General features: G+C 36.9%; 1 protein-coding gene across 7 annotated transcripts in view; it reads left to right on the top strand.

The window, feature by feature from the left end:
- Positions 1 to 16,955, top strand: part of MYO1E (myosin IE) — a 226,931-nt gene that overhangs the window by 39,749 nt on the left and 170,227 nt on the right. For all 7 annotated transcript variants that reach the window (XR_015275809.1, XR_015275810.1, XR_015275811.1 and 4 more), the window contains exon 3: positions 4,883 to 4,980. The gene's annotated coding sequence lies outside the window, so the exon portion shown is untranslated. The remainder of the gene's footprint in view (positions 1 to 4,882; positions 4,981 to 16,955) is intronic.

Genomic DNA, 16,955 nt, shown 5'->3' with positions numbered 1-16,955 from the left:
TAAGAGTATTGTATTACTAAGGGAGAGTTACCACAGATTTCCCTGATTTAGTCCATTAGTCAGCCCTGAAATGATTTCTCACAGTAGGGCACACCTCCCCCAAGAAAGAAGGAGTGGAAGTCTTGACCCTAAATGAATCTCCCTTCTGGATCCAGAACAAACAGTAGAGCATTTGTTCAGTTATCTCAAGTCTTTTATGGGCTATTGGGTTTCTAACTGCATTTTCTTGTACTGAGTGCTGAACCCTTCATGTCCAGTGTTGACCCCCATCCCTTATCTCTGGAGCCTACAGCACTACTCATCAAGAGCACACTTTTCTTTAGGGAAGGAAGGCAACACTGCTGAGCTGCTGTTTCATGTGAGTGACTGAAACCCTCAGATGAAAAAAGGGGCGGGAGCAGCCATGTGAATTATTAAAATCAAAACAACTGTCTGCACATTTTGGTGAGGTATTTCTTATATAATCAACATTTCTGTGGTTAGCAATCCTATTTTCCTTGAGATAAAGAACCCTTGTGAGTAAACAATGTTCTCAATCATAACTGCACTACAAATATGGTATCAGGTCTCTTTTTTCATTAACTTACCTTGTGCTGTAAAGAAAACAGTTTAAAATATTCAAATCTTTCCCTTTGATATGCAGTCCAGTCCCCTTTTGTAAGCTGTTAATAATGTTTTTAAATATATTTTCTGAAATGTATTTTGGAGAAGTGTTGAAATCAATGATGGTTACTTTTTTAGACAAGATGGTTTTTCTTGACAATTAAAATTTCCTAGAACTGTGAATTTATAGAATTACACTTTTCTTGCACTAAAAAATCTTTTTTAGAGATTTTTCACTGTTTTCACCAATGAATTCTATTAGTGAATCCTTAAGTTTACAGAAAACAACTTAATATGTGTAAATAAGTGAAACATAGGTATATTGTAGTGTGACAGAAGTGAGGACAGCAGTTTTTCTGAAAATCACTGTTGATTAGCACTGATGAAGGATAAAAGGCAGTATGTCAAATTAAGTAGGATTTATATATTATTTAATTGAAATCATTTTACCCCAATAGGTAGGTATTTGTCTTTTGCTGACAAGAACACCCAGTCAGTCTTTCATTGATTTTGCTTGGACACATCAATATGGCTTTGCTGACACAAGCAAAAGCAGCTCATTATCTTCTCTTGTTCTTTCCAATTCATCACCCAGGGCAGTTCTGTCCTTAAATCGTTTAATAAATCTCACCACACCGTCCTGAAGGCTCTGAGCACACAAGGCTGCACCGTATCTCCTACCGTTGGATCTATTTATTGGCACAAGCAAAAGCACACTGGAGTCAAGGATTGCCAGCTGTCTCTTTGATACTGCTCCTCATCTGCTTTTAAAAATAGAGAACTACTTCTCTAATTTTGAAAACCACTTTTTTTCTTGTCAATTTTATTGTGACTTTAAATATTAATTTTCCAGTCATTACTTTACCTGATAATGCAAAGATTTTAATATGCAAAGTAAGATTATTATTCTCTCCCCGTCTTTGAATTCAAAAACAAAAGGATGACTCTTGCCAGAACTGCACTTGACAGAAGTTGCTCTCTTGAATGTCTGAACATGGACAGCTCTGAGAATATTGATTATTGCTCCTTTTAAAAATGATATTTTTCAATTTGTATAAGCACAAAGGAACTTGCATTCAGTTGTGATAAGGCATAAGACCTTGTCCAGATTTTGCTTAAATGTTCAGGGGCTTATAGATAACATGAGGCACTCCCTTCTAATGCTGTGCAGTGTGAAAGGAATCAGTTCTGTGACCAACTGGATTTACAATGTTGTATCACTATACATACACAGGTCATAATGTCTTTCCCTATGTCTTCAACTCAGCTGGAATTCTAATTTCAGTTATTGTTGTCCAAAGGCTTACTATTGCAACAGACTATTTTTTTTCAACAGTTAATCTGGAAATTAATATAACAGAACAAATATAATTAAGAATGGGGCAGCAGTATTTTGAAAGATAGATGCTTTATATTCCAAAATTATCCTTTCAAATGATCTATGATTATTTTATCTATCAATAAAATTTAGTCTGTATTAAGGCAGAATGAGTGTGAACTGTGAGATCATCAGCAGAATGTAGCAGTTACTGAAGTGGCACCATAAGTCAGTAAAGCACTTCTGGAGTATCAGTTCAGTATAAAGCATGCATGAGATGGATTCACAAATGAAACAAAATTAATCTGGGCCACAAAAAAAACATGAGAAGGTGAAGGAAGTATAAACCACAAACTAATTCATATACCCTGTCAAACCACTCAGAATTCTCTTAATAAATCTCCACAAACTGAGCACATCAATCAGTATCAGTGTTCTATGTGCTTTTGCTAGGACACCCAGTAAATATGATAATTTGTCATATACTTGCATGGTTAGTGAAACAAATGAGTTATGTTTTCTATTAGCATTATACTCCTGTAAGTCTTGTAACCATCTTGCACTTCACATGAAATTTTTGCCACGATTCGTAAGTTGCTCTAGAAACTGATACAAACTTCTATCTGCTCTGGAAAATGGCAGAACATTTTGCATTTTTCAGAGAGATGTTTGAGATTACAAGATTCCTTTTCATCTCTGTGTCACATTAAGTCACTGTTTCATCATTGTTTTTTTATTACTGTACAAATTTATGTTTGCTTTGCTATTCATATCCTTTAATGTTCTCTACCTTCTCTCTGTCAGTGAGCTGTTAGGATAATGAACTGCTTCATAAAATTCTTTAAAGCAAATAACATTTGTTAATGCCCTCATTATGGTATTTGACAAAGAACACATGGTCTTATTCTAACAAAAAGATCTTATTGGATATTAATGTCTGATAAAACTTCTAAAAGTGAAATCAGAATAATTGATATGTGAAGAGAACTTAAATTTCAGCTCCCTGATTCTTGATATAGTACTTATCAGTTTAAGCTGACCCTCTTTATTGTGCCACAGTCTTAAGTTATATGGTCTTTCCTACAGAAAAATCTTTACTACAGTTCATAGACCTCCTAATAATCGGAGTAGCAGTACACAGACTGTGATGCTACAGAAAAAGGGTTTACACAACCTTCAAGTTACTCTGAAAAGTAAAGACACTTCCCTAGCAATTGTGTCAACTTGAGAATCAATTACAGCAAATCTCCAGCCACTCCTGATTTCATACAACTCTATTCTAGATTTTTAGTATCTAATTTTATTCCCTTCACCTCTGGCTCATATTTATTGATTTGTATTCTGTGCAATCAATACGTCTTTCAGTATGGATCATGTCAGTATTTGTTCTTTTAGGATTCTCATGGTATCATTAATCAGACTTTTTCCAGGGCTTCCCAGGCACTTGCTGCAGTATTATGTAAGCTGGTTACATGATCAGAATTGGCTTCTGATAAGAGATCACCTCTCTTCCCCATATTCTTTCTCTCAGTTAAGAACAATTGCAAATTACAGCTGCTACCAGCTAAGTAAAAGTGTAAGTAAAGCTTCTTTGTGCAGCACATCTCTACTCACATGCAGACTGCTTTCACTGCAGAGGTAACCCAGAGCCTTACAAAAACACAGTCTTTCATACCAATTTGTTTATACCTCCAGTGTAGTTTTGCAGCAGGGGCTGTCTCTGCTGTTCTGGTGAGTGCTGATGATTTTCAAGGTCACTCCCACTGTACTGGCAGCAGCCTGTGTGAGTACAGCATCTATTGGTGCTCTCTCCTTTGTAGTCTCATTGATACAGATATGGGGCTTGCTTAGAACTGCCAAATGTTTGCAAAGTCTGTCTAAAAGCCATTCACCTTGAAATATAGATATAAACTTAAAATTAGTTTTTTCGATTCAGTAACTACTGTTAATATTGCTGAGAGGGTGAAGTAAGACATTAACATAATTGTTCAAAAGATTTTGTAAATCAGATTTGAAATCTTTTCCAGATCTTTACATGGTTTCCTCATAAAAGATGTGATCTGTTGTTTAAGTCAATCAAAGGTTTCCCTTCAACAGGAATTATGTCAATTATGCTGATATTTTCATTAATTTTTTTAGTGTAACGTAGTTTCCTCATGTCTTATTTGCAGTGGAAAAAATTAATTGTATTTCAGCAGTGGCTTTCTAGTTCATGCAAGTTGAGCAGTCTTGCCAAGCTATGCTAAGAGCATCTGCTTGTTTGTTTACAGATTGTCTGGTTTCCTTTAAATGTTTAGTGGGCTGCACTGCTCAGCCCACCAGGGCTCTGTTATGTTTCCTTATTAAAAAAAAAGAAATTGAGTTCCATGGACTTGGTATATCCTTTCTGTAATAAAACATACTGAGCTGCTTTTCCTAGAATCTTGTGATTATGGGTTTTATTATTGGCTTGGGTTGATTAAAAGTTGCAACTTTTGCTTTACTGGGTACAATTACTGTCCATATCTAACCAATGTCACACTGTATGTATAATATTTGTTAGCTTACAGCTGTGTAAATGATAAACAGGCATACCAGTCATTTGCATTAAAACAGAGAATTGATTCCTTTTAATACTGAAAAACATCCAGCCTGTACAATTAAATTTTCTTTTAAAGTGTTAATGTAATTAAAATGCAGAAAAAGCTATTTGAATACTCTTTAAGCCAACAGTTATTTCAGAAGAATATAGTTATTCTAACATTAAACAGATTTCAAAAACAACAACAAACATTTTTAGTGTAGGTGTTGTGTAGTGTTTTTGAAAAAACTTTTTTTTTACTTCAAAACCATGGAAATTTGAAGAGGCACAGACTAAAATACCAATACCTTCAAAGCTGGATGTTACATGCAGAGAATAATTCAGCAGTTTGAAATTTGGCATATAAAAATCTAACCTTGAATATTTTATTAATGTTCCAGATTACTTGAGCTCACAAGAACACCACGTCTTCCCAGAATTTTGTAACATGGGCCAGTTCTTTGGGTGCATAAGAATCTATGTCCCAGCAAACATGGAGGTAGGTGTAAGACTTTTCCTTCTTTTTTATTTGTGCCACCACCACACTCTCAGTAATTTGGGAAGGTTTATTTCATATCCTGTAGCTGCAAGTGTCTGGGTGTATGGTTGTTCTTATGCATGATCTCCTGTATATAACTATTGCTGTTACATTGGTTATTGTTGCTGTATAAGTATTGTTCATTTACTGTCACAAAAGTCTTGGTGTGAGTTGAAATGAGTCTGACAAATTTATTCTGATTGACAGTCGGACCCTGATTATCAGGTGGGGAGATGGGTGTTGTATGGGCTGGGTCAGTATGACCAAGGGCATCAGTGTTTACCCAGTAGGGTTAGTGGACTGCAAATGAACAAGGAGAACTTGCTTGCACTTTAATTTGCATGGGTTTGATTTCCAAAACAAGGATCTGAACTTTCAGTAGAAGAGTATAACACAGAATATGCATTATGAAGACTTAGAAGTGTGAATATAAGGGCAAGAATTGTGTTTTGATAAAGTGATAAATGCCTGATTAATCTGAACAGTAGAAACATGGTGGTATTGACTCTGCATAAAAGGTAAGAAAAGGTTTGGTTATTACATGTGTTCCATAATATTGTGTTACTCATTGTGCTCTGAGATGAGTAATATTTCACAAGTAGCTTTGTTTGGCCTCCTAAATGGACCAAGTACTCACAGCATTATCTTTAGTTAAAGTATTTTTGATGTCTAAGTTGCTTCTTTCTCTACATCTTTATGCTATTCTTGCTTAAAATAACCAGCACAGACAAAACCTTTATCCATTTGGCCTCTCAAGTACACTTCACTCAAGACTAGGTGTTACGATTCAACTTTCTAAAAATCTGTTCATCAGTCTTTGTTCAATAGTAACTTTGTATTTCTTTATGATAGCCTCAAGTGCTCTAGAGTTAGTAAAAGCAGTAACAAAAGGAGCAAACAGCATGCCAATGAGTTACCCCACTGATTTTGAGTTTCACTTCCCACCCTTTCATGCATTTGTATCCAGAGGGCTTTAGCTACTGATAGATGGCAGCTATGACCCTAATGCAACCCTGTGTCCTCAAATATTCGGAAACTTTTAGGGCTGTATGAGAATCTAACTGTTTCTCTATCACTCTTTAGTGGTGATAACTTGGTATAAATTGTGAAAGAAGTATAGGTTATGTCTTTTCCCTGACAAGACACACTGTATGTAAAATATGGAGTATAATATTGGAGGTGTCAGGACTTTGCTCACACCATCAGCCCTGCTATTTGGAATTTTCCATGTATCCATAGTACAACACATTTCCCTGCTGAATAACTATATGCTTCTTTCTAAACTGTGCCCATAATATACCATGGATTATTAGGAAAGGTGTTACACCTTAATACCAGCTTTCTCTTGTGACTTATCTATTTGTTTGGGATCATAGATGGGGAAGATTATTCAAGAAAAGTGCTACCCATCAAACCTTTTTGTTTTCACAGTGGAAAGGAACCCCATTTACAGCAAAAGTTCAAAACATTTAATACCCTTGTCAGTAGAACTACTTAGTCATCTCTGAGTTATCCAAGGTAATGGGAGATAAGAATGGGAGAGAAATTCAGTGTAGTACAAATTATATGTAAATTAGGCTTATACCTTCAGTAAGTTCATTTTTGAAAAGCCTTTAAGCAGTTTTCTATAGAGAGTAGGTGTGGGCTGCTTTTAACATCAGAAAGCAGAACAGAGCCTGATGCGAGTGGCTTCCCTTATGAGACTGGGAGCAGGCAGGGAAGCAAAGTCCTGTGGTCCTTTGCTCATACTGAACTGCATTGCTGAGAATGGACTGTAGATCCAGCTGCAGCTTCAGACAAGCAGGGAAGGGACAAATGGTAAGTATCACTAAAGCACTAAATCAAGCATAGAAGAGGATTTATTCAAGTGAAAAAGGGACTTTCTAATCACGAAGCTGTTGCTGTTACTACCACATCAGAATCTGTGTCACTGATGGGCCATTGTGTCTGCTTCACTCTGTTCTGACTGGAACATGCACCAAAGGTGTGCTCCTGTCTTTTAAGGGAATTATAGGAAAGATTAGAAAGCTCAAAACTGCATGCTGATTTTTTCTCCTTTGTACTTTGTCATGTATTTTATTTCTGAAGTATGAAAAAAATTCATTAACTATTCACTAATATTGAGAAAGTCCAGAGGTGCAGGAGAGAACCATCTATTTCATCCTCAGGGAATTTCCTTGCTGTCAGGATGTGTGTTAAAGGTCACATTTTGCCTTCACACCCAACATCTCCTCACTGGAATCCCGGGACAATGTAAATAAACAAGTGGTTTCATTTTAAATGCTCATTACTGAGCACACAATTTAAAAATTTTGAATAAACAAGTGTTTTAGCTGTGCTGGGAATCACTGACATTGCTAATTATCCTCCTCATATATATCCTCTGAAATAATTAGACTTACATGTTCATTTACTAATTACATGGCATCTTCCTATTTAATTAAGGTGCTAGTGCAGCATCCTCTTGAAAATACTCAAATATACACATGATGTACTTTCTTACTCCGAAAGGGATCTCTTTACAGAGTTATTACAGACTACATGCTTCTTGTACTTAAAAATAATAATTTTCTGTTTTATTTTTTTCAAGAAATATCCCTTTTAGTATATAGCTTATCTGAATTCCACTTTTTCTTAGTGATAAAATTGCAGAGAGCTGAACACATTGGAGTTTGGCATGTGGCCTTTGGTCACTCATGTCTGTCCTTTGTTGATGATGCCATGGGAGTATTTCCATGATGGTCCTGTACTTTGGAGATCCTTCATTTAAGATAAATGTGTTGCAAAGGAACTTGGGATCTAAATAATAAATTGGTATTAAACCATCTAAATTAGACAAATACACAGTTTGTTAAGCTATACAAGCAGTGTTTGAATTTCTTTGAGTGAGCTAAGGAACGAGATTCTGAATTAGTTAAAATGCAGTTCTGGTATTTCTACCCTGCAAGGCTTCATAGCTTTTCATTTTTAATATTTTTTCAGATAACAAAATAGAATAGTGAATTTTCCTGATGATTAGTAATTATTATATAATTATTGATTTCATTTACATTTTGAATTTTTATATCTTTAATTAAAATGCAGTATAATGTAATTGGTCTATATTCTGCTGGTAATATCATCTAATACACACCAAAAAATGCAAATTTAAGGCTTAGTCTGTATCTAAATGTTATCAGGACTCCTTGAGGCTACTGCTCTTTGCATCCAGCTACTCTGGATGTTCTTTGCACTCCCTGAATGTTCACTAAGTTCTAGGGGCCATGTTTTGGTTTCTTTCTCTATATTGAAGTGAATCATATGAATTTTTTCCTGTCAAGGGGTTATAGTTCTGATACAAAGGAGATCAATATCAAGCCCTTCATTTACAGTCAGCTGCAATTTACAGCCCTTCATTTACAGTCATTTACATTTTATCAACCCCTTCATTTGCAGTCAATTTTGCCTCCTAACAATATCTGAGAGTCAGACGAAACATTTTCAGTGTTTTGAATCCATTTGAGTGTGTTTGCAAACATTTCTATTGAATATCATATGTATTAGCCCGTAACCTTTGAGGAAAAGGAGGTGGGTACAGAAATAGCGGAAGTTTTTTTCTCAGGAATTGAAATCTATCCTAACTACATGTTTGCTCTACTAGAGAGAAAAAAAACCCCAATTTTGTGACATGATTTTATCTTCCATGGTCCAGTGAGTTTGAGAGGTATGTTGAAGTGCATAGTTGTGCCATTAAATGCCTTTTTTCTTTTTTCTTCTAATTAAAGTTTTGGAAAGAACCAGTTTGTCCTCTTTGGATTTTATATATGGACTCTTGATCTTTTGAGAAGCTGAATCTTTTTTTCTTGAGAGCATTACTTTTTCTATATTATTCTGTTTGGCAAGAAGAGAGGAAGACTTTCTTTTGTGAAAGGTCACCCTCATTTCATCACCACAGTTATTAACTTATTTCTGTTAAACTTTGAGTTTTAAAATGCAAATTTGATCTGAATACAAGCAAAATAATCTCCTTTGCATTAGCCACTTGTATTTATTCTATGGCCAATGGAGCACCAATTACTTCTCTAAAGTGGTTTGTTTTGGTTTCTGGTAAAGAATCAAGCTTTTTGACAGTGTGGCAAGCATATGCATCTTATCATGTTATCATGGAGCTTAAGAGATTGGTTACTTCTCATAGTAGTTGTATTTCAAATGAGAATGTGCTGAATGATCTCTTTCTGGGGCTTTCAGACAATTGCATTTCACCAGGGCTCTGACTGGACTCAGCAGGGGCTGGAGGCAGCAAGTGTGGTAAGAGCTGTGGGATTTGAGCTGTGAGAAAATAAGGTTTGCTCTATAATTCTGACTGTTGCAGCTGCTAACAGGTCTGTGGCTGCACTCAGTGCATGGGAGTCACACAGTGGTTACCCAGGGGATGCAGGAGCTTCAGAGAGGAAAGTGGAGTAGTTTGCACTAGGTGATGGACAGCTCTCCCAGTCACCTTTGCAGAGACGTGTTTGAAGGCTTCAGGATCTTTCAAGGAGGGAATTTTGGCAGGTTCTCAAGTATTCCCCTGCCAGCTCCTGCTGTGTCTAGTCCAATTTGTAAGCTTAAAGTATTGTCCTGGTGGAGTGTCCTAGAGTGCTCCTGCTGCAGAAGAGGGCAGATTTAATATAGTGAAGATATTTGTATATAATCTATATAAACTGTTCCTGAAGGTGTGAAAATGGTCAGATATTAAGATAAAGGCAATGTGCCTGTGCTGGAGTGGTTGTGTGGGACCATGGGCCAGCTGGATTGTGAAATTTGAGCAGAAGAATTGTCTGGGTAGTCACTCACAATCCAGATATAAATGCTGCTGCAGGGAACCTGGTCACAGAGGCTCCCATTGCCTCCCTGGCCATCCTGGCAGAGAGATCTGGTTCCTCATGATTCCCAGATCCTAAAGAGTTTAGGTTTTCTTTACAGTGACCATTTGATTTATGGGTGTCAGTGCAGAGGTAAGCACCATTGAAAACCAGTGTCCTTTTTTTGTCATGGTGAAATTTTATCCTTTAATGGTGAAAATGTTCTATTTTCTCTGTTTCATTTCATTCACAACTTGTTCATAAATTCACTTTTGACTGCAGTGTTTGTCCCCACTTCTCTCTCTCCCGGGTATCTGCCACTCATCAGTTCTGTCAGTTCAGCTGCTCAAATGAGCCCTGACCTGCTCCAGCTAAAAGTGGATCTGAGGGAGCTTTAGCAATGCACCAGCTTTCCAAAGTAGCCATCAGTTAGTGTTTATTAGATTAATAATTAACATGACCATGCTCTTGCAACTATGCATTTTTTATTGCTAATTCCATTTTGATAGTAATTGAAGGTGATTTATATTTTGTCTTGGTAAACAAACAAGACTCTGTTTCCCAGTCTCACTTTTCCAGTGTCTGAAATTTCCTTTGTAGATTGTTCATTCCAAAAAAAGAAATAGCTTGGAACAATTACTAATATAGCTTGAAAAAAAAAATTAAATCTTGCTTTGGTTTATAGCTTCTGTCACTTTTATGATGCAGCCTTAATAAATATCTCATAGCTTATTGCTTTCTTTGACTTACTTTGTTCCTAACTCCCAGTAAATTGAGGCTTTGGGTGATGATGCTGGTTTTTTTAACCTGCTTGGGCATGGTGTCACTTTTAGCTGCATCAGACTATGGCAATTACATAGATTTTATTATCAGTGTCATTTTTCCCTAATTTTTTTCTATTGCCTGCAAGACACAATGATCCTCTTTTGTTTGCCTCAAATGGTATTCTCTTTCCCACTGAGCTATAAAACCAGTTTCCAGCTTTCACTTAATAACTCCTGCTTATGTTATTCATGGCTTAAATGGTAGTAATTACTCAAGTGTAAAATAAGTATGCATCCCCTGTGATAGTTTAATAAGTTTTTCCACTGTGCAGTACTGTCTGTTGATTTATAATGAATAATTATAACCTGTTTTTATAACCATATTTAACTACAAATAACCATGTTTATGTAACCTTTATAACCATGTTCTGCAGAGAGTGAAATAGAACATACATTGAGGGTATGTGCTTTGTGATTATGCATCCACAGTAACAGCAGAGAATAGGAATAAATGTGGGTGACTGGGAGCTTTTTACAGCAAGCAAATATCTGTGGAGTGTTTGAAGCTGATTTTACTTAGTGAAACTCCCTAGAAAAAGTGAATGATACCACAGGTGAAAGCATTGCCAAATCATGTAGGGTGTTCATGTCTTACACGTGAAGGGAATTGTCCCCAGTAGGTTTTTTTTCCTGCTTCTGCTTGGGCTAAGAAGGAAAGAAAGCAGTGGCTGACTTTCTGTAAGGATCAAGATGGAGCGGGCACAGATGATATGAGTAGGGTGACCCAATTTAATTAGCCTTGGACTGAGAGCTGCTATTTGATACCAGACTATTTGTGATATAGCAATTGCATCTGGATTTCCTCTTTTCAAACCGCAGTGCCTGCAGCCCTGCCCTCCAAAAGGAGCCTTTATGCTCTGTAATCCTCAGCCACCAGCAATTGGCTGAGGATTACACCTCACCAAGACAGATTAAGAAATATCTTGTGTCATAGTTCATGTGTTCTACTGATGAGGAGACTTTTGGGGCTAACACCCTTGTTTCCATAAATTCCATGCTTGAAGACTGGATAATTTTAAACCACAGAGGAGTTCCTGTGATTGAACTAGGGGAGTGGAGCCAAGCCATACCACCTGCAGCATCATCTCTAGACATTGTCTATTGTGACAACAAAAGATATGGAGATGTGGATCTTGTCCTATGCTTCAGCAGCAGCAGGCATTTTTACAGCCACTGAATGCTTGTCTGCTTGGGAATCCGTCTCTGTGGTGACCATCCAGAACAGAACCCTGTAGCTTCCACTGGTTTTCCTAAGCCAGGCAGGCTAAAGTTCCATTTATTTCCAAACCAAACACAAGAGATGTGCAAGGCAACACTGAGCAGCTGTAACTCCAAAAGGAAATCTGTCTGATTCTGTGTATATGTAGCCCATCATTAGGAATGTTCTTTTAGGAAGAATAGGGCAAAAATATATGAGTTTTTTCCTGTGTGTATATTAGGAGAGATCCTGGTCTTTGCCCAGATCAGTTCTACTACCTACCAGGGCACACAGTTTAGAAAGTGGTTTTCTTGTGCTCAAATGGAAAGATTTTAATATAAACTAAAGGACTGAATTAAAATAAATACATGGTAATCATTTTTTCTCCTTGCATAGTTAATAATAATGCTGCTATTCATGGTGCTGATGTGTTCAGAGTTGCAAAGTATTAAGTAGGGCAGATGAAGATTATTTGGTGCTTCCTGGGGTTAGCATAAATTTCCAAAATATTGGGATACACTGGTAATTTATGTGGTAGGAGAAGAAAATACTGCTTTTGACTTTTCTTGTGTTCCCCTAATGCACATCTGTAGCATAATAATGAGAAGTTCTGTGTGTGCCTGTTTGTGTCTTGCTTACAAAGAACAGCAGCTTGAGGGGCTTATCAATATTAATATACCTCTGCAAGTCTGTAGTTTCTTTCATAAAATGAATACTTACAGTAAGAAACTTGAATACAAGCTTCAAGAGAAATATATTTAAATGCAGACAGAGAGAAAAGGACCATTAAAGGTAATGTCCAGTGTACGTTTGTGTATATATTATTTTATATATGTATTTATATAGTACATATACATATGCATGCATAAATATATATACTCACATATACATGTAGATGTACAAATTTGTTCTTTGCCATTAAAGTGTAAAACTAAAGCCCTAGAGTTTCTTAAACAGCTGATGGAATTCTCCTATATTTTCAGGAGAAATTTATAAATGATGCTCATGCATCAATATCAGCCAAAGATTTAGTACATAGACTTCAATGGGAATAGTTGCAAAACATATTGGTGTTTTTTGTTTGGGGGTTTCTTTGTGCTTTCTGTTTTGTTGGGGTTTCTTTGTGCTTAATTTCTTAGAAGGGGTTTGTTCTGTTTTCATCTTCTATGTCTTCACAGCTAAATACTCTCTGGAAAAGGTACTGTGCAGTTCCTGTTTGTTACTTGCTGAACTTCAGGGGAAGACTTCACAAACTCTGTCTTGAGCTCTGAGATAGCCCAGCTTAATTGGTAAGTTTCTTGAAAGCATTAGCCAAGAATTCTTTCTGACACTTCTTTGGAAAAGATGCAGAGGCAGCACAGCTACTTCTGGAACTGATTGTCCTTGTGCTAGATGTAGTCATTGCAGTTAACCTTTATACTTAGTAACTAAATGCATTATTTGGACAGGTCTCTGCCAAATATTTGAAAGCAGTTTAACATAAAAAGGTTACTGTACTGTTCAAAATTAGGAAAAATTGTTTATCTTGATCAAAGGGGAAAAAAATGGAAACCTTTTTTCTTGATCCTTATTTGTCATTTCAGATAGCTGTGAATGAAACAGACTTTTTCACATAATGTCCCTGAAAAGATGTCATTAGGTCAATTGTTTGATTCCAAAAGTAGAGATAATATTTATAAGAGGGAAGAAAAGAAACAAAATCCTGATTTATTACATTTTACAACATTGGGGGAACAAAAAAATTAATGTTTCTGCCATGAGCCAGTTACCAATTAAGAGGTACTGCAGTTGTGCTAAAATGATGTGGTGCTGCTCATGTTTCTGGTACATTGCTAGGTCACTGCTTTGATGCTTTCTTGTTCCCTAAAGAAAGGATTTAATATGGGATGAATTGTGCCATAGTGTGTGTGCCCTTGTTGTTCATCTCTAAAATTATGGCCTATTACTTTGGCTCTTAAAATAAAGGAGGAAGGTTTGGTATAAGTAGCTTAAAGGTTGCTAGGAAAAGAATTATATCCATGTCCCTGGTGTCTATATGAATACTTAGCTCCGTTTCCAGTCAGATTTATAACCTTGTGGTCTAAATCAATAACTACATTCACTTGATGGATGGTTCCAGCAGAGCACAGAGCCCTTGTGCTCAGGTGTAAGCAGTTTATAGATGGAACAATGTGTAAAACCAGGAACAGGTTGAGGGTACTTATTGGAGTTGTGAAGCTCATCCCACAGCCTCCCAAAGAAACTGGAGAGAGAGAGACTCCTCCACAGGGCATTTCCAAGTAGCTTGATGAGTCTGCCTTCAGTATTGAGCCTGCCCTGGAGAAGGGATTCCACTGTGAGGAACTGCACTGGTGGGGAGCATCAGGTCTGTCCCTGAGTACATGTGCCTATGGACTCACCCATTCCATACAGAACAGAGTGCTCTGGTTAGGTACTTCCACAGGGAAGGATGTTAGAATGAGTTTTCTATGGAGAGGAGGTGCATTCTTAATTTATAATGGAGATAAATCTGGGTGAGAGAGATAATGTCATTCAAAATAAAAATTAATAAAATAATTTGGTATTAGAAGCCTGAATTTATACAAACATGACCTTTATTCCTACTTTAAGTACAGCTTACAAAGGGAACACATGTTTTAGAGGCTGCAAACAGTAGGAGTCATCTGGGTTGGTTTAAATGTGCATTCTTCCTGCTGTGATAATTAGCAAAAAGTTGAAAGAGAATTAAGCATGAGGGGTTTGTTTCTTAAACATTAACTTTTGGATGAAGCATAAATAATGAAGCAAAATATGTCCATAATTAATATTATGTCAGTCCTACAATTCACTGAGTATTAGATCAAGCTGCAGGAGCACCAGAATATTAAGTAGTTTGTTCTGCTCTTTAAGGAGCTGATACCAGATTTCTGTTCACACTTCTTGTTTTTGAGCCCATAATGCAGACCTATTTAGAAATGCATAAATAGGGACGAATTCAGCTTTATGTAGTATTGGGAGTTAATTAAGAATTATCTGCCATTGTTTCTCAAACAGCAAATTTTAAATTTGTCTGGCAGAAATGCAAATTAGATACTTGGTTTTCAAAGTAACAGTGACGAATATGTCTTCTCTGTTGGCATTTTGAAATATTATGTGAGACTGTCCAGGCTTCATCTGGGATAGAATAAAATGTTATATTAAATGGTAGATAAGTGTATGCATTCTAGAATGGTGAAAATGGATCTGAACTTTAATTCAGAAATAATAATCAAAACTAGTTCTAAGAATTCATTAATAAATGCACTTTGCATGAGAATGCTATAGATACAGATTAAAACTGTATAAATATAAAAAGCTAAAATAATTTTTATGTAATTAATTGCTAAATGCTTCTGTGTTACTCAGAAATTGATGGTATATAGATGCTCGTCACTGGAAAGGAACTTCAATTTACATGGTTTAAATCAGGACCAAAGGGATTTAGTGTCTTATTGATGACACATTCAACAATCTGTAAATTCAGAATCAAAATGTTTTCTATCAAATCTCTAAATAGAGGTATGCTTAGAAAGTTTTTTTTATTTATTAAAATGAGCTATCCAAATTTCTTTGCATCTCATTAAATACCAGATCAACTTTTCAGTGTTTGAAATAAAATTATTTAGAGTTAGAGTAGCTGTTGGAGCTAAATACAAAGTTCTGTCTGCCTTTCCCACCCTCCCAGGGAGCAGTGACCCTGCAGTCAGAAGCCAGTCCCATGGGTAAGATGTTCCTGCTGTCCTTCTGCCCCTGAGCTCTGCTGCTCAGGACAGAATGGGCCAGAGGGGAGAGGGGCCACTGACCCCCAGTGCACAGGGAAAAGGTATTACAGAGATGTAACAGGCAGTGTAAGCAGCAATGTTAATTATCCTTCTGGCTTCTAAACACATTTGGGAATTGATAAATTAGTTTGGGGAGTGGGGGGGGGGGGCAGGAAATGTGGCACTACAGTGTTTCAGGGACAATGCAGCTGAGAAGTTGGGTTTTATATTAAGGTAATCCAGTAAACAAGTTTAAGCTCATTGATAATTACATGGGACCCCATGCTGATCAAAATTGAATGGTCTGGTCATTTATTATGGCAGTGCCTTGTGTTACTTTCTGTAATGTTTAATATTTGGTGAGTTCGGGTCATTAAAAGAACATAACCCTGGATCCTCATCCTCAGTTTAATTTCCAATAAACAGGACAGCCTTGGAGATCCTGGCAACTTGAAATTTGTTGCAAATGAAGAAACTTTAAATTTAATTTCTCCATTTGCAACTTTGTAGATCATGGCTTGCAGTTCTGATTCCAAATCACACTAATGAATTGAATCTTTCTAACATGATGTCAAATTCTGTTTCATTTTTTATCTTGCATAGGGTGAGATGGTTGCTTTTTCAATAGCAAACAGAATGTAAGATCAAAGAGAGCGCTATGTCTCAAACGTTCCAAGTATTGATATTGTGCACTAACTCATCTATTTCCAAGTATTCCTTAAGATAAGGACTACTTATTTTGTACATCTTTGCATTTGTAAGAGTTACCAAACCAGAGGCAGAGTGAATTAAATGTCAGCTCACTCAGGTGAGTGAGCTTAGGGCCTTCAAAGCCCTGGTAAAAGCACACAACTTTCAGTGCATTGTATTCTTCCTGATTGTAGTTGTATGACAGCACCTAGTGATGCCAGTCTTAGTGAAATGTGATGTCTGAGGAGCTCATACTAAAACACAACACTTGGAGTGCAGCATGTATGGTGGAACCATGGAAGACAAAGGCTGGGAACACCTAGGGCCTGCAGTAATGCATTGAAAAGCCCTTAGCAAGCCACTGGCAGCACTGGAGAACATTTCAGAGGTGCTTCCTGATGGAGTGTCATATGAATTTTTTTAATCATGGCTAGTGATTATTTTGAGCTTCTTTTGGGGTGGGTAGGGGTGGAACTGTTTAAAAGTTCTACAGTCTCTCATTGAGAGAGGAAGGTGGAGAGTTTGCACTGTTTCAGCATGAGCAGCTCTACACTCACAGTGAGCCCATCACACCCATCACACAGAATGGGCTGCAGCTGAGCTGGTGCTGCAAGGCTGCCCA

This window comes from Cyanistes caeruleus, chromosome 13, assembly GCF_971803275.1.
Source record: "Cyanistes caeruleus chromosome 13, bCyaCae1.hap1.1, whole genome shotgun sequence".
NCBI classification, from domain to species: Eukaryota; Metazoa; Chordata; class Aves; order Passeriformes; family Paridae; genus Cyanistes; species Cyanistes caeruleus.
The sequence above is the reverse complement of the archived record's forward strand: the minus strand, read 5'-3'. Positions and strand labels throughout refer to the sequence as shown.